This window comes from Leptonychotes weddellii, chromosome 9 (assembly GCF_054177405.1).
Source record: "Leptonychotes weddellii isolate Sample4059 chromosome 9, ASM5417740v2, whole genome shotgun sequence".
In the NCBI taxonomy this organism is placed as follows: Eukaryota; Metazoa; Chordata; class Mammalia; order Carnivora; family Phocidae; genus Leptonychotes; species Leptonychotes weddellii.
The window spans coordinates 56,882,227-56,901,901 of NC_138377.1; the positions used below are offsets into that span (position 1 = coordinate 56,882,227).

At 37.9% G+C, this 19,675-nt stretch overlaps 1 protein-coding gene across 6 annotated transcripts in view; it reads right to left on the minus strand.

The window, feature by feature from the left end:
* The window catches only part of NPAS3 (neuronal PAS domain protein 3), an 813,063-nt gene that overhangs the window by 607,444 nt on the left and 185,944 nt on the right, over nucleotides 1-19,675 (minus strand). The gene's annotated exons all lie outside the window — the stretch shown is intronic.

Below are 19,675 nucleotides of genomic sequence, written 5' to 3' on the forward strand. Positions count from 1 at the left end.
ACTACATATCCATACATTCATACTAATGACCTTGTAATCTTTGAGTACAGAATTTTTTTTAAAAGGCTTTTATTTATTTATTTGACAGAGAGAGAGAGTTAGCGAGAGCAGAAACAAGCAGGGGGAGTGGGAAAGGGAGAGGCAGGCTTCCCGCTGAGCCCTGATGTGGGGCTTGATTCCAGGACCCCGGGATCATGACCTGAGCCAAAGGCAGACACTCAACCGACTGAGCCCCTGAGTACAGAATTTTAAATTAATCTAATCTGCTTTCCCAACTGTCCAATTTGAAATCACCACCTACTCCAATGCTACCTTCTTCATTTATAACAGCGTAAGTGCCATGTGAAGCCAGCTCAAAGACCAAGGGGGTAACATCAAATCATCTTTTACTGGAGAGTATTCTAGTTAACTCCTCATGACATTACAGTGCTGGCAAAATATGGGATACGTGTGAAAACCTTCCTGTATTTCATGATGGGCCTGGTGACTGAGCCATGAAACTGCCCAGCATCCATTCTATATCCATGTGCTCATACCTCCAACTCCAATATAGCAGCACGACGGAATTCAATAAAACATTTCACTCACCCCTACCCTGTCCTTTATTGAAGGGTTAAAACATGGAAGGTTATTAGTTACATTGAGAATATGTCTATTCTCATTAGCTATAAGGATGAACTACAAAGATAAACTGCCTTGTTAATGAAGATGACCCAAATCCCAGGTAAAATGGTGCCTTCTATTTTCACTTACTTATAGAATTGACACCTGTCAATCATACTCAGTCACTCATAATTCAGCCACATCTGAGAGGATTTTTTTTTTAAATCAAGTTCTCCTAAGATTTTTTTTTAAGAAGTGGCCCCAGCCATCAATATTCTCTCTTTCCCCAAATCCTTCCAATCTTGGATTCTAAAAAACTCACCTGATGACCTTTGCTCTACTTATGTATTTTAATTTTTCTGATCGTTTCTCAAAATCCTCAGGTTTCGATTTTTCTTTAGCTATCATCTTCATTCCAGCCAAAGCATTTCCATCCAATATTCTGCCACTTTCTTGTCTTTTTTTTTCCTTCCCTTTATTCTGATTTCCAATACTTCTGCCTACTTAAAGGTGCCTATTAAAGTATCCAGGAAACCATATGGAATCAAATCTAAGAAAACATATGCTATACCAATTTTCTCTTCTGCTCTCCTGTACCCTCTTCAGAAGCATCATGTGTCACACTGCACTGTGCACTGAGCATCACTGAGACCACTACTTCTGGGCACTCACCTTCCAGTGGAGTTGACGCCAATCGTGCTGTTCCCTGATATCTGGAATATAGTAAACGTTGGCCCTTTCTTCATCCTCAAAATGTTCCTTTACCTTCTTACTGCTTTCTCATTTTTCCCTAGTCCCTTCTGAGTGATTCATGGTGATTTATTCTAGGTTATCAGCAGCTGGCCACAAACCAAATCCAGCAGGGTTTGGAGACCAGGACGGGGTCTCAAGGGGTCAGACCTATGTGACCATATAAGAGCCACCTATCAATGTCTCCTGCAAAGCCACAATTCTGTTACTAGAAAAGACAGTCACTGTGCATTGGAAAAACTGATGTTTCATGGAAATATCCAATACAGCTAACTTTCCTAATTATATAGGAAAAATTTATTTATTGAAATGTTTCCTTTATTAAAACCTGATACCTTCATGTCTCCCAACTGCATAGAATAAATTTCAAACAAGGCTTCCTTTTCTTCCTTTCCAAAGGTATCTTTACTAGTCAGGTAGTATCAGCATTATTGGAGAATGTGAGGGTGAAAAGACAAAACTTATTAAAATATTGCCCTATTTCCACACCAGTTTTTAAACAACCCCATCCCTGTGCTCGCCTAGTGCAACACCTTTATGGGCCTCTAGGAAACTGCTCCGGCAATGGCCTACTTCTGCTGCATCAACAGCAAGGCCACTCCATTGGTACGTCTTGTGAATATCACTCCCGAAAGGCACCAACCCATTTTGCAATTAAAGATAATATATTTTTGAGGGGCACCTGGGTGGCTCAGTTGGTTAAGCGTCTGCCTTCGGCTCAGGTCATGATCCTGGAGTCCCGGGATCGAGTCCCGCATCGGGCTCCCTGATCAGCAGGGAGTCTGCTTCTCCCTCTGACCCTCCCCCTCTCATGCTCTCTGTTTCCCATTCTCTCTCTCAGATAAATAAATAAAAAATCTTTAAAAAAAAAAAAAAAAAGATAATATATTTTTGAAATTCCTATTTCTTTACCTCGTACACCTATTTTCTTCCCAGTATGTCTGTTTACTTTGACCTTACCCATGTAAAGGGCATTCCTTCTAGGAAGTTTAATTAATGTAAGCTGTCTCCACCAACCAACACAAATTCAGGCCCCAACTGGCCCCACTCATGCCTTCTTTTAGCATTCAAATTTGACTTGACATATTTATTGCTTGATATCTTGATTTATACACTTGCCTGATTTGTTTCTCTTTAGGAAAAAAGGTATCATCCCAAACCTGCATACGATCAGGGTATAAGTGATATAGGCAAAGAGAAAGGAAAAAAGTATATGATTTGAAGTGAGTCTTTTACCTTAAACCTCAGTGTATTTTAAAATGAAAATCAGGGGACGCCTGGGTGGCTCAGTCGGTTAAGCATCCCACTCTTGATTTCAGCTCAGGTCACGATCTCAGGGTTGTGTGATTGAGCCCCACGTTGGGCTCCACACTCAGCGGGGAGTCTGCTTGAGATTCTCTCTCCCTCTCCCTCTGCCCCTCCTCCAAAATAAACAAATCTTTAAAATAAATAAATAAAATGAAAACCAGTTTGTTTTAGATGTTTTAGATACTTTATCCACAATCACATATAAGAGAGTACTTGCCTGAACAGACCTCACACTCAGCACTTCCAAGTCACCAGAGCTCAGGGCAGTAGGGCAATTTTCTAAAAATGGTGCAATAAGAAAATGCTTTCATGCAGGCTCACTTTGACAATGTTTAGTAATCATAATATGACTACTATAGTAAGAAAAGAATTATGTCCCATGCCTTGCTCTTCAAGTTCCAAATATCCCTGCCGAGAGACAGGTACCCTCCATGTGGGAAGGGCCTGCTCTGTGACCAAGCGTATCATTTCAGAATCCTTGGGGGAGAAGGTGGAAAAGGCAGTGAAAAAGACCCTGATGATCAGTGTAGTGGCAGGTGTCAGAGTCCCACTGCCCCACACCCTACTTTCTTCATTGTCAGTGACATGGAAAAACTCAGTACAGAGCATTTATTCCTTGAAAATATAATGCATTCAGGTATATAAATGAATCCTCCTAAGATTTCCTCCTAAGGAAATCTCCTCCTAAGATTTATTTACCAATTGGCAGGGGTAGCAAAGTTTGTCACAGAACAGTAACTTTCTCAAGTTAAGAACTGCAATCATTAGGGGCGCCTGGGTGGCTCAGTCGGTTAAGTGTCTGCCTTCGGCTCAGGTCATGATCCCGGGGTCCTGGGATCGAGTCCCGCAGCAGGGAGCCTGCTTCTCCCTCTGCCTCTCCCCTCCTGCTCATGTGCTCTTTCTCAAATAAATAAATAAAATCTTAAAAAAAAAAAAAAAAAGAAGAACATTTATTAGAGATGGCATAGACTGTACCAATACAGTTTGAACCATATGCAAATAACACAGATTATTTTACTTTTTTTTTTTTAAATATTAAGCACTTCCTAAGCACCAGCCATTGAAGAAGGTGCCCAGATTACACTGTTAAACAAAATACATTCTCTGCCCTGAACAGACTTACAGTCTTTAAATGACAAGTAAACAGAAAATTACAGTGTCACAAATAAGAACAGGTGCTATGGAAGGATTTAGGAGTGGCTAACCAAGGCGTGAAAAACCTAGCAAGACTTCTTAATGGAGACATGAGCAAAAAAAAAAAAAAAAAAAAAAATTTAATATTGTCCAGGTAAAAGTGCTGGGTGGGGGGAGCGGCGCAGGTAAGGGAGGAGGGAAGTGAACTCATGATATATTTCACAATAATATTTTAAAACATTAAAAATAAAATCTATTCGTGAAAAATAGTATCAACCTCACCATTCAAGACAGAGGTATATGCAACCATTTCCGATGCTAAGAAAAAAATAGAATGCCATTTTAAAAATCACATTCAAATATACCCCAGGGCTAACATCTTCCTGGGAGTCACGTGCAATTATTTATGTGTTGCTTGGCAGATTATCTTATCACTAGCCAACACACCTGTTATGCCACAACATTTACATAGAAAAAAATCACATTGTTTTACTGAGAACTCTTGCTGTCCTCCAAAATGTCTAAATGTTTGGAATGATGAAGACTGATTCATGTGCATTTAGATTTATAAAGATTTTATTCATGCCATTCTTGGATTTCCTTTATTATTTTTCCTATCAATTCATCCACTCATTTATAGAATTATAGCACTCTAATTACTCTGGTCCAAGAATTTCTGTTATATGGTGTTTTTACTACGTCCGAAGAGTTCTGAACTAGGGAAAATAAGGATATGAAAATAAACCCATCATATGGGTACTCTTTAGTTATAGGCACTATTATTCTTCCTTTGCACTGTTGTCAATAGACTCACATCTCAAGTCAGACTAATAATGTAGCATTAGGAGTCAGGGGTTAAGGACAAAAAACAAGGACTAAGGGCTAACAAGGGCTAAAACTCCTTATTTTCTTATTTACTAGCTCCAAGTTTCCATGTCCGTATTTGTAAAATGAGAATACTGATCACTGTTACCTTGAAAGAACATATAAAATATTTAGCTTATCACCTGCCACCTAACAGACACTCCACAAGTATTTCTAACCATATAGATGAAATTGTTTTTGTATTTATGTGTAAAGGCAGTTATAAAAATTTAAGCAAAAAATTATTTTGATTTACTCAGATAGGTAAGACTCAGAAGTTCTATTATTTTTTTTTTAAGATTTATTTATTCATTTGAGAAAGCGAGAATGAGAGAGAGTACATGAGAGGGGGGAGGGTCAGAGGGAGAAGCAAGCTCCTCGCTGAGCAGGGAGCCCGATGCGGAACTTGATCCCGGGACTCCAGGATCATGACCTGAGCCGAAGGCAGTTGCTTAACCAACTGAGCCACCCAGGCGCCCAGTTCTATTATTTCTTTGACAGAAATGCCTTCTCAAATGAGGCATCCAAGAAAATCCTGAATGCTAGTCTGGCAATGAATAAAATTCATGTAGCCGATCCTCAACAAAATACTAGCAAAACATCCAATAGCATATTAAAATGATTATATACTATACCAAGTGGGATTTATCCCAGGAATTCAAAGTTACTATGTTTCAAGAGTTCTGAGCTATGGTCCAGCAATATAATACACCAAATTAGGAGGACAAAGGGGGAAAAAAAGACCCACATAACCTTGTCAATTGATGCCTGTGACAAAATTTAACACCATTGCATGATAAAAACACTCAGAAAACTAGCAATAGAAGAAATCTCCCTCAACATGAAAAAGGGCATTTACAAAAAAACCCCAGCTAACAACATACATAATGGCTAAAGCTTTTTCCACTTAAGATCAGGAATAAGACAAGGACACCTACTTTCACTGCTATCCAACATTGTTCTGAAATTTCATGATAGAGTAATCAGACAAGAAAAATAAAAGGCATCAAATTGAAAAGGAAGAAGTAAGACTATCTCTTCACAGGTGACATCCATATATAGAAAACCTCAAGGAATACACAAGAAAGCTACTAGAGCTAACAAATTCATTCAGCAAAGTTCTAGGTTACAAGATCAACATACAAAAATCAGTTGTGTCGTCACAGGACAGGAATGAACAAAGAAATTAGGAAAGCAGCTCCATTTATAACGGCATCTAAAAGAATAAAACAGCGGGTGCCTGGGTGGCTCAGTTAGTTAAACGTCCGCCTTTGGCTCAGGTCATGATCCCAGGGTCTGGGGATAGAGCCCCGCATTGGGCTCCCCACTCAGTGGTGAGCCTGCTTCTCCCTCTCCTTCTGCTGCTCCCCCTGCTTGTGTTCCCTCTCTCTCTCAAATAAATAAAATCTTAAAAAAATTAAAATAATAAAACACCCACTAATAAGTTTAACCAAGGAGGTTAAAGATTTATATATGAAGCCACAAAACATTGCTGAAAGAAATTAAAGAGTAGTTTAAATTCCATTAAAAAATACATGGATATTGAGGCAGGAAATATATGGGAAAGTTCTTTATCTTCTGCTCAATAGTGCTATGAACTTAAAAGTGCTCTAAAAAATAAAGTCGGCTAGATAGACAGATAGATGGAAAGACATAGCATGTTCATGAATTGGAAGACTTAATATTGTTAAGACGTCAACATTTTGATATCCCTATCAAAATTCCAACAGCTTCTTTTGGAGAAATGGAAAAGCCACTCCTGAAATTCATATGGAGTGTCAAGGAGCCCTGAAGAGTCAAAACAGTCTTGAAAAAGATAACAAAGTCAGAAGACTCACACTCCCTGGTTTCAAAACTCAGGACAAAGTGACAGTAATCAAAGCAGTATGGCACTTGCAAAAGGAAAGACATGGAGACACCACTGAACAGAACTGAGAATCCAGAAATAAACCTGTATGTCTATGCCCAGCTGATTTTTGACAAGGTGCCAACTCAGTTTAATGGGGAATGAATAGGGTCTTCAACAAATGCTGCTAGTGTAACTGGATTTCCACATGCAAAAGAATAGAGTTGGACCCCTTCGCCACACCATATGCAAAAATAAACTCAAAGGGAATCAACATAAATATGGAGCTGAAACTATAAAGCTATCAGAAGAAAACAGGGGAAATTTTTATGACCTTCGATTTGGAAATGGATTCTTAGATAGGACACTGAAAGTATGAGCAATAAAAGGAAAAACAGACCAACTGGACTTCAAGTTTCAAGACATCTGTGCATTATAGGACATGATTATGAAAGTAAAATAATCACCTACCCGATGGAAGAAAATATTTGCAAAACATTTATCTAATAAGGGTTTAATACACAGAAAATATAAAGAAAACTCAACAACAAAAGAAAATCCAATTTAAAAATGGGCAAAGAACATTTCTCTAAAAAAGATACACAACCAATAAGCCCATGAGAAGTTGCTTAAGATCATTAGTCTTAGGGAATTACCATAGGGAAATGTAAAATCAAACCATAATGTGTTATTATTTCACACCCAGTAAGATGGCTATAATCTAAAAAAAATAAAAATAAAGACTGTTGGTGAGGATATGAAGAAACTGAAAGTGTCACACATTTGGAGCTGCTGTGGAAAACAGTTGGGCAGTTTCCCAAAAATTTAAAATAGAATTACCATATGATCCAGCAATTCCACTCTTAAGTATATACCCAAAGGAATTAAAAACAGGGACTCAAACAGATACTTGTAGAAAAATGTTCACTGCAGCATTATTCACAACAGTCAAAAGCTGGAAACAATCCAAGTATCTATCAATAGATAAATGAAAAAACAAAATGTGGTATATGCATATAGTGGAATATAGCCAGCCATAAAAAGCAATGAAGTTTTGGGGCGCCTGGGCGGCTCAGTCAATTAAGTGTCTGCCTTCGGCTCAGGTCATCATCCTGGGGTCCTGGGATCAAGCCCCCTGTCAGGCTCCCTGCTCAGCAGGGAGTCTGCTTCTCCCTCTCCCTGCCCCCTGGTCCTGTTTCTCTATCTCTCTCTCTCAAATAAATAAATAAAATATTTTTAAAAAAGCAATGAAGTTTTGATATATACTACAACATGGATGTACCTTGAAAACATTATGCTAAGTGAAATAAGCCAGAAAGACACAGAAGAACAAGTATATGATATGATCTATTTTACAAAATATATAGAATAAACAAATTCGTAGAGACAAAAAATGGCTAAGAGATTACCAGGGGATAAAGAAAGGCGGGAAGTGGGGAGTTACTACCTAAAAAGATACAGTTTCTGTTTGGGTGTATGACAAAGTTTTGAAAATAGTGGATATAGTTGCACAACGTTGTGAATTTAATTAATGCCACTGAGTTGTACACTTAAAAATGATTAAAATTACCAATTTTATATATATTTTACCACAATGTTTAAAAATTTATATAGCTAAGGGGCACCTGGGTGGCTCAGTTGGTTAAGTGTCTGACTCTTGATTTCGGCTGAGGTTATAATATCGCAGTCCTGGGATGGAGCCCCGCTTCAGGCTTCACGCTCAGTGGGGACTCTGCTTGAGGATTCTCTCCTTCTCCCTTTGCCCCTCCCCCCGTTCATGCATGCTCGCTCATGTGCATTTTCTCTCTAAAAAAAGAAATAAATCTTTTAAAAAATGTTACATAGCTAAGAATACTTTTTTGTTGTTGTTTGGCATAATTTGCTCTGCAGGTACCATTTGTCTTCACTAATAGTATATAAATCACAACTATGTTGTTAAGTATCTAGATAGATAATATTAAGGTCTAAAAATAGAACAGATAATAAAATTAAATCAACAAATGAGCAAATTCATGAATACATGAATGAATACATCATGGCAATAATTTAAGTGCTGTCTCTATGTAACTAATCTTTGATTTATTGTTTTAAAATCATATTCCATTATTACTGATTCAGCATTACCAAAAAAGCTTGTTTATTTTAGAGACTGAAGAGATCAAAGATGGTAACACTTCACAAATACTAGGATACTTTAACATGTTTTGTTGCTAATTATTTTTTTTTAAATAATACTCTGTTGAATGTGATGCCCTCCCATTGGGATGTTGTAGTAAAATCTCAATAAGCCCAGAGCAATACCTTATGAATTAAATTCACTTTTTTTTCTCAACTATTCAATAAAAATGAATATACTAGCCTGTATTGCTACTTATTAAAACACAAAACACCTTCTTAGAGAAGCAGATTTATCACTATGCCAAAAAGTTAACTGCTTGTTACATTGTGTTAAGGAAAAATGTGCATTCTTCCTCTAACCATTTTTAACACTATGAATAAAAAGCATTTAAAAATCTCTTCCATTTTATTTTGTTTCCCACTGAAACAAGTAGACATGCTTCCTAAGGGGGTAAAAAAATCTCTGAATGGTCAAACTTCAGTTTTTAATTCAGTCAGTATAATGTTAAAAAAATTAAGAATAGTTCTTTGTACAAACATTTTTTTCAAGATTTTATTTGAGAGAGAGAGAGAGAGAGAGAGAGAGAGAGTGTGTGTGTGTGTGTGTGTGTGTGTGTGTGTGTGTGTGAGAGAGAGAGAGAGAGAGAGAAACACCAGCAGAGGGAGAGGCAGAGGGAGAGGAAGAAGCAGGCTCCCCGTTGAGCAGAGAGCCCGATGTGGGGCTTGGTCCCAGGACCCTGAGATCATGACCCACGCCAAAGGCAGACGCTTAACCGACTGAGCCACCCAGGCGCCCCCAAAGTTTAATGACATTATTTTCAAGAATAAACAAAACAGTAACTCCATAAGCTCTAAAAATTTAGGCAGCAAATATCTGATGGAAACACTTCAAATTCTAGAAAAGCTTAACAAGAACTTTTGTTAGAAATGTTTTTTCGGCATAATCTTATACAAGCATTTTGCCTTTGCTATCTACATTAAGCCAATCAATATCTGTCAAACATATCAGCTCAATTACAGTGTTCTGATTCTTGGATATAAAAATCTTTGCATAACTATCAAAGAAAAACTTCACTAATCCTAGGACTATATCTACACCACTAAAATATCTACAAAGACAGAATCCTTTTCCGGAATGTTTATTGTCGTGTCCTTTTCCACATCAATCTACATGAGTCAGACCGGAATGGCCTGGGAAAGGACCAGTAGCCCCTGTGAGGTTGCTTAATGGTTGTGGCCATGACAGTCAGAAGCCCGCCCCCTCCCCCCTTGCATCTCTTCTCCATGGAAGCTATGACACTCAATCCGATCCTACCACCACTGCTAGCTCCCCATCCTTCCATATGGCTCTCCCAGCTGTCTCTAAGGCCCTCTTCATCTCTACTTCACTGGGGACATTCTTCTTTGCTCCCATTCTCTTTTTCAAAAGCTTTAACCATTTCCCTACCTGACTTCTGAAAATTCCATTCAGCCTCAGCTTTATCTGTCAAGACCTACTTGACAGACATCAACAGACTCCTGAACCAAGCGAGCAACAAACAAGTTGATGGGGCCCACTAGACAGGATGGTGAGTGGGCACGTCAGGACATCAGCAGAAGCAGAAGACTTAACAAGACCCACATGGAAAGATGAGAGATGACAGACATGAACATTCATACTTCCATTTGTCTAGCTCCTTGGGTACTACGTGGTAGTAAATGTTGAATCCCAATAAATGTATGCACGCATGACCTATGGTATCATTTTCAAAATCATTCCAGGAATAAGTGACTCAGCACACATGCCTCTTGCTTGAAAGGGAAATAATCACCATAGCCATAACCACACCAGGGTCACTGGTACCATGAGACGCTGCAGTTCTTAAAGTTCTATATCTGAGTCCTAGTTACAGTAGTTCTGTAATTCTTTTGGTTAGGGGCACACTGACACATAATAAATGGGACAAAACATATTGATGGCTAATAGCACCTGCGTCTAGATGGCAAATGAATAGAAACCCACAGAGCACTGGCCAAAATCAGGGCAGAAGTACTCCAGGGCTCTTTACAAAAGTATTAATTAAATTTATTAGTTGTAAACTCTTAAAAAGTGCGTAACACAGTAGTTCTATAATAAACCATGCTGCAAAAAATACACAAATCACTGAAATCCCCCTTGTATAGGCACCTGTTTAGAATCAGAACCTGTTTAAAATACTAGGAAAGTCCACCAAATTTTTTTTCTGGTCAACAATATATCTTGCAAGTAATTTCTATAGGTGTTTTCACCAAATAACATTTTCCAATGTTTGCAGTGCTCTGCAATCATCTTGTTTTATCAAGAAGAAACATTTATCAAGAAGAAACATTTCCTGTTAATTATTGTCTTAATATAACCTTACGTACAATTTCTGAATATTACTGCTACAGTTTTTGAAAGGAAGGTTAAAACACCTGACTTTTATAAATCAAAAAGACACAAAAGATACAAATTGATCAGAGAATAAAAGCACATTCAAAGTATAAAAAGTCAATGCTTTCCTAGAATTCTTCATGGTAAAACATACACTGTAATTATTTTCCTACATTCAGCATGACACTATTGGATGCTAAATATTCATTCTTGGAATAAATCTGAATCTGGAACTATTCATCTTTTTTTCAAATAGCTGACATGCTGCATAAACAGAAAGTTTCTGTAGTTTTTTTAAAAAAATAAACAATACACCATGTGAACTTTGATTTATTATGCAATTTATCTCTATCTCTTTCTGCTATACATAATTCAGATCCACATAAAATAATTCCTATACCATTAATATTTTCTGGCTCGTTTTGGCTTTAAGGCTATGATCATTTCTAAATGTTTCAAATGTATGCCATCTATCATTAATATTATAGTGGTATCACTTTTTTAAACTAATATCTGGGAGTTTATAACTGGCACATAAAACTTGCTAAATGATGATAATGAAACTTAACTTGCTATAATCTAGTTTTGGAGTAACTGTTCAAGAGAAAAAATAAAATGCAACCTAATAATTACCAAGTCCAAGATAACTGAAATACTTTTGGATGGTTTTCATACACACAGGAAGTTATTAAAAATACAACAGCTATGAGTTATTAGGCTAATTTCTTTTCCTCAATCTTTTGTCGTTTATAGAAAAATCAAAGCAAGCAATTTTGAAAGCATTAAAACTCCCCATATTCTCTCGCTGTGTCTCTGTCAAATAAATAAATAAAATCTTAAAAAAAAAAAAACTCCCCATATTATTCAGAAAAATATTTTTGTTAGGAAAATATACTTTTTCTCTTACTAAAATTATATGATTAATAATCGATTCCCTTTAAAAAAAAATAAGTGATCACTTATGACCTAAATTATTACCTAAGGCCTATTAGGCAAATAGTCTATGCTAACAAAATTATTTATAGACTTATTTAAAAAGGCATTTCTTGAAACAGCATGAATTCTACTTAAATCTATTCTGGGTGCGAACTTAGAAATTGTTTTCTGAATTTATTCAAACATCAGTTTTTGAATGTCTGCCGTATATCACATGTTAGGTCATACTAGAAATACAAAAATGAAAATACTTCTATCCCCAATTAACTCTCAGTATGCTAGTAAGCTTTATTTTTATTAATTTAGCTAATCATATTTTTAGTACTGTCACCAATGTGCATTTCCCCCCAAAGATTCCACAGAGCATGGCTTTCCAATATCTGTAATGATATCAAAAATCCTCAAACCACACAACTGCAAGACATATTAGAAGTTATGACTTATGCTATCTTTCACTAATGTGAAGAATAATCTTCCAAATAGGTGCTTTGACCTCTCCAGAATCCTGTATCTATAGAATAAGAGAATTGAGACTAAAACTCAGGTCTGACTTCAATTCAATGCTACCTCCTCAATGTCAAATTGCTTTCATACAAAGGCTTATGACTGCTCATTTGCATAACATAGATGCAAAACAGCACTTAAATCCTGGCTGCCTTTCTGTATTCATCATCCACAGACTGTCTTACTTGCCCTCCCCACAGTTTTAAATTTCTGAGATTAATCACATAATAAAATCCTAAACAAAAATGAAAAGCATAGGCACAATTCCTTTGAAATAATGTATACTTTACCCACTCTTAATTCTAAATGAAACAGTTGTTCATGTCAATGGAAACATGCAAGTATTAAAAATAAATGTTGAGATACTCAGCTACAGATCTGTGAACAAAATGGCTGCTCTCAAATAAAAGAGTGTTCTAAAAAACAATTTTTTTTAAGTCTATTATTCACTCATATAGAAAACAGTTAAAATCCAAGTCATCAAATATTTCCATTATGGATTCTCTTGACACTCCACCAGAGGGCTACAAAACTCCCAAAATGCTCTCATAAAGTTTTAGTTTTCAACTGTAGATTTTAAGTATTACTGTACTTGGCTTTTCTGAAAGCATGATATTGAAGAAAAAAAAAACCAAAAGGAAAACAAACAGAAACCTATCTTTTAAGAAAGATGTCTCGGATTACAATGTATCTTCACAGAGCACAATGAGAAGTTAAGCATTTCTCTGAACCCTCTTTGAGGAGGACCATTTTAACTTTTTTAGATCTTGAGACTGCTTAAGAGTTAAAAATACTACAGGGAAATCATGATTGGGAGTGAGCAAGAGGAAGAAAAAGGTAAATGGTTGGGAGAGGGTAGTAGGGTGTGGGTGTGGAGTGGGGGAAAGAAAGAACAGAGACCCAAAGGAGGGGACCAGCAGAGGTGACTGCAGTCAGAAAGCATCCCCATGTGCCGGCTGGTTCCCACCAGGAAACTCGAGACCAACTGCACAGAGAGAACAGAGAAATAAGCCTCAGGCAGCTTGAAATCCATCCTGCAAGGTTACAAGATCTTTAGGTTGACTGCTCTTTACTAATTGGGGGTCCACCTTGGAAATGACTCCAAGTAAACTTGTAATCCTTCTTAAAAATGATACACTGTTTCCCCTCCCAGGTGAGGCCCGTGTCTTTGGAAGGATGTGCTTCTCAGAGTCTTGTGTCTTTGGACGAACGTGCTTCTCAGAGTCTTGGTTGGGCTGTTGCAACTGAGCACACACACAGTCGGATGCCTGGTGTCCTCTATTTCCTCTGTTCCTCAAGGCAAGGGTCAGTCTTACTCATTTTTGAATGCCCTTAAGGCTTAAGGCTGTGTCTTGCACACAAAAAGTGGTCTCTAAAATGCACTGAAGAGAAGTGCAACTACCCCAGGGTTTCTGATTTCAGAGTTCATCCCAACCCCAACATCTGTGTATTTTAGAGGCAGGCAGGTCCCAAATGAACACTTCAGTCAGAGCTGAGTTTCTGTAAGGCTTCTTACAGGCTGTGCTGCTCCTAAGTGTGTTCAGCCTGTACACCGGCCAATCAGCAAGAACAGGAAACACCTAAGGAAAAGAATGCCAAAAGGAAAAGCAAGCCACAAAAACAAAGTGAGGCTGTCCTTGACCTCCAGCCCACCTCCGAGAGATGGACAAGACACTCAGAGGCCTTGTGCGAAGCCTGGTTAGGTCAAACACACCTCCTGGGGTGTGGCATCTTATCAGAGCTGTTCCACTTACTTCTAAGCAGGAATTTTCATTAGTGTAATTACAGTAATGAAAATTCAGGTATGCCACAAGCATGGTCTAAAACTACTCACATTCAAGAACAACCCTGCCTAAAAGTTGAGGTTTTCCCTCAAATGAAGAAATTAGCTATTCTCTTTTATTACCATGGGGCATAATAAATGAACTGTGTCTTGCCTAAGTCCTCTGCTACTTAGTGTCACATTGCTCACAAATACGCAACTCAAAATGAACAAGTTCAGGACCTAAGACTCTGAACTTACACTTAAACACATTCATCTATACTTAGAAGATTAGTATTCTATTTTCAAAGTAATAATGGTAGGATACTCAATGATACATTTTATAGCCCAGAGATTTCAGATTTCAACAATACAAATATATGTCCAACATGCATGTAGCAGACGGACTTTTAAATTTAACTTTATAATGTCCATGTGTGTCTGTGTGCTGTATGTTCATTCCATTTTCCATTCCTGCGAACGAACTGGTTCTTAACCTTTCTGCAAGACTTTGACAAGATGCTTTGGGAGCCTTCTCTCCAGAGGGACATTTGAACACTCCCCAAACCCATTGTGCCTACACTTTGAGAGAGTGTGTACAGAACCTCTAAAGGCCTAGAGGTGATCACGGCCCCTCTACTAAAAATGTCTGTTGGCACTTCCAGCTGTGTGTTTTTGTACCTAATCAACAGGTTAGGGAACTGCTGGGATTCCACCACCCATGTAGACAACAAGCATTGCAAATTCTATTTTTCTAAGAACTTTAAGGAACCATATGATGAAGTGCTCCCTATATGAAAACAGCATTTGTGAAACATGTGAAATTAAAATGATTTAAACTATGACAACATCTTGCTTAAACTGTACTAAAAGGAAATCCAAGAGCAGTATGGGAAAGTTTGGTAAGAAGAGAGCAGTGAGTGCCTTTATATCTCCACTTCGTAATACGCTAAGCAAAATGAAAAGCATTCGCTTTAACCTTAGTTAACCTTTTCCTCCAAAGCTCAATTTCCATACTCTTTAAATGTCTTAAAATTAGTGAAATGATTTCATTTATGTTTTCTCCACCCCAAATTTCTAAGTGAGGCAGAATCAAATGTGTACCATCTCATCACATTTGCCATTTGACGGAAGCCAGCACCATAATTCTGCATCAGAAGAGAACCAAAATGAAGGCAATATGTCTATCAGAGGAGCCTTATATTAAATGTAAATTTCTTTACTCTTTCAGATAAAAGGGCAAATTATTTAATTCACTTCAATTCAACAAGCATTTATGGAACCCTGAAAGCCACTGGGCGAGGATACGGAGGGAGAAGAATACGAAGATTCTTGGAGGGCACCTGCCCTCCCTCCAAGAGCCCACTGTATGGAAGGAGACAGAGGTGCTCAGCCTGAGTTCAAGGCGGGGGGAATGCAAGTTATAACTGAGGGGTATACAAAGGGAAGAGATACTCCGGTCTACTGAGGAACCAGAGCTGTTCTCTGTGGGAGGAGGTTCATAGAGCAAGTAGGACGGCCACATGATCTGTAGAACCCAGTGCAAAATGACAATGTGAGGCTCCCTGACTTAACATTAGGAAGAATTTCAGGAGAGTGACAGTGGAGGATCATACCAAGTGCAGGGCCCTGTGAGATTCACAGGTGGCAGGCCCTGCAGACAGGCAGTGCTGTAGTACGTGGAGTGGGGGGGGTCAGGGGCGAGAGGGGCCCCAGGGGGACGGGACTGCAGCAGTCCTGCTGGGGAGGGGGCCCAGCGACATCAACCATCACCAAACAGATCATATGGCTAAAGAAGACTGGACAAGTCTTCTCTGAACAAAAATGAGGCACTGCTAACCACACTTTGGGGATGGGCGAAACTAGGTGCTTTTATGGAATACAGACAATATAGAAATCAAATACATTCTGGGATACGGATTCCTTTATCCTCTGTAAGGCAAGGCTAAGAAAGTTTGTTACTGGAAGTGTCACTCTGCTTGGAAGTCATTTTGTATTGGAGCGAGGGGTTGGGGGAATGAAGAGTATTTTCTCGTTCTTTCAAATTTACCTCCAATTGGAATACAGAACAATTAGAGGGAGTAAGTTTTAAGCCATGTTAAGAAACAGGTATTCACATTTTCAGCATGGTGTACTATTTCAAACGCCCTGCCTTTTCTCTCCTCACTCAACAATAACAGATTGTCAACCAATGCTCTGATAAGACCTCCAGATTAGAAGCAATTCTACTGACATTGTTTTATTTACACTACACATGCTTTCAGTTTTACAGTTCAGTAGCAAGTAGAGCTGCACAGCTCCTCACATTAGCCCTGGAGCTACTTTAAGCTACAAGCGACTGCTCTGTAAGCATTGGAATGAATTCTCTGTAGTCCCCATAGAAATCCCGTGGAATGCAGTTTCCTGCTGGTTTGTTACACTGCATCAGAATGAGAATACGAGGATCGCCTACTAGATTATGCAACGAAACAAAACTCCAGCACCATGGTCCACCCAGAAAGACTTTAACCCTTCTTTTCTGCAATTAAAGCTTCCTATTTACGTGGAAAGGTTGTTTGTGAATAATCCCACCAGGGAGTCAACCCAACAAAAATAAATCACCCAGTGCTCTCCTATAGGCCAAGCCCAATGCTTGGCACCCAGTACAATAAGTATTTGTTGAATAAATGATGAATGCTGGCCCATTTATCCTGATTGATTTTTTCCACCCCAAACCTAACTTCGCCTTCACTAAATTTGCCTCTTATAACCTTTTACAGAACACTTCGATATATTTTTATCCACAAAACCATTCCCTTAAGAATTCTCACAACTCTGTATCCAAAGTTCTATTAAATTTATAATGGAATAACCATGAAAAGGGAAATTATTAATTCCCTGTCTAGTACAGAAGGCAATCCGTGCATTGACAGCTAAAAAAAAAAAAAAAAAAAAAAAAAAAAAGTCAAGTGTAACCAGTTTCCCTTGTCTATTGTACAATAGAGGATGAGCACCAGGGTTCTGAGAGTCAGCATCCCATTTTACAAGCTCCGGTTATCCAGCAAGTTGCTCAACCTCTCTGTGCCTCGATTTACTCATCAGTAAAATGGAGATACAAAGAGAAATTACCTTAGGTAGTTATTGTGAAGATTAAGGGAAACAACATAAAGCATGTAGTGAAGTACCTGGAAATGTGGCAACTCTTCAATAAGTACTAGCCACTATTATTATTCCATTAATAGTAACCATGATACCAAATCTCTAATTTTTTATTTATCCATTTAAATTGTTTTTTCAATATTTAAATAAGATTTTAAAATAAACATGAATTTTAGAGACAATCAAGAATAATATTTGTGACTGGTAAGAATTTTTTAGACAAAAGATCTACTTAAGAACAGCATACAAGACTGATTACATAAAACAGTTTTCATCTCAAGTCACTTGACGATTTTTTCCATTCCATCGCCAAAAAAGTAAAACTGAACAAAAATGAAATCTTTATAAAACCACTTTGCCAATATAGAAAGTTTAACATTTCCTGATAGAATTTAAACAAGTATTTTAATATTTTGTCTTATAAGAGAAAGTAGTAATAAGAAAACCATTGGCTCTCCTTATGGAACATACAAGTTTTAAAAAAACAAATCAGGGAACACATGGACTTTCACAAGTACTGAATTCAAACCTCCTATCAAACCGTATTATCATTTTGAAATATTTGGCTGTGCAAAAACAGACAAGCTCTTTCTAAAAGAATTCTGTCATTTCTTCACTCCCCATAACTCTGCCAGCTTCCCAATGCTCCTTTGACAGTATAATCAGTCAATTCAATCAGAGAAATTCTAAAGTACAATGGTAATTTTCTCTCACTTTTTTTCTTTACACTGTCAGTTCAAGCCACCTGCTGAAAGCATTGATGTGGAACAGCTCGGTATTAGCTCTGAAATTAGTACCAGTCCCCGGTTAAATACCTGGCACGTTCGGCATAGGATAGAGACTCCTAATGGCATCTAAGCCCATCAGTAGAATCGGCACATTACTTAAGCTAGCCTTTTTCCAAGTCATTCATACTGGCTCATATTGGTATCACAACACAAGACTGAAAAGAAGCCAGGAAAGGAAAATGGTTGTTCAAGGACATGCACCACAAATTTGAAAGGGGATACTTCCCTATAGTATGATGTCACTATGTCTACTCTCAACAAACTCCTAAATTAAATATCCAGCCTCTCACATAAAATGTCTAATACAGTCTCTACAGAAAGGAAGTGTGCATTTAAAATTAAAGATTCTTTTCCTTTAAATTTCAAGGCAGAATCTGCTACTGTGTGCACATTTTTCACAGGCACCTTTAAACAGAAAGTAAAGTGCAATTACCTCTGGTTTTGTACATGTTCCAGTGCCTTGCCTGGCCTGCCAAGCTCAGCAGGTAAGTCTGTGTGCACTGACTGAGGCCACAAGGATGAAAGGCATTTACTACATCTACTCAGAGGGTCGTCAATGGACAACCTGTACAAGATTTATGCTGTAAATAATAAATGAACTAAACACCTTGAGGTAATTGGCTGTGTGAAGCTTCACAATAGGCCAGATAGCTTGTCTGAACAAAGTAAAATAAGATTAAATAATGAATGAGAAGTGCAGAGAATTTCAAGCCAAACTAATACTGCATGGGTTTTTTGGTGGCTTTTTTTTTAAAGTGGAAGTAGTTGGTAAGTCAGGTCTTTGGTTTTAAGAGGTGTCACCGGGACTTCCGCTTTCTCTGTCAACAGAAATTATTCCAAAGATGGATATTTTTCTAGATTTTGAGTGTAGGACATGGAGCAGCCAGTTCTGGCAGTTCAAGAAAGAGCCTGCTGGGTGATGAAGTCTGTCCAAAGTTTACCCAACGTTCAAAGTCCACTTGTATTTTATAAAGACAGAACCAACATCCAATGATGTCTGGGTGAACACTATCAGAGTAAACTTTTGAAAAATAATGTTTCTGACATATGTACAGATTTAATACCATCTGCCACCACAGGGACTAATAAAGAGAAGTTCTGTCAAGCAGCTTTCCAAGTCAGTTTCAGTGTAGACACTCCTCTTGGGTTTTTTTTTTTAACAAGAAGTTGGTGATATTTGCTTGCTAGCTTTAGTAAGAAAAATTGTAGCCTTTGGATAGTCAAGTCAAAAGCATGAGAAAAGTCTAAAAAAGGGAGGGAGGGAGGGAAAGAAGGAAGGAAGGAAGGAAGGAATCCAGACACAGATCCAGGTACATATGTTTATGGACGCCAATTCCATCATAATTTTGTAATGAGTCATATCTACCCTTCTTTATTAAACTTTTTTAAAGAACAAAAGATAAGTCACAGTTAATTCTAAGTGTGATAATTAGCTAAGACTATGTAAAGAAAAGTGCCCTCATCAGTGAGAGCTGCACACTGAGTATTTACAATTGTGAAGAAATGGTATCTGGAACTTCCTGGAAAATATC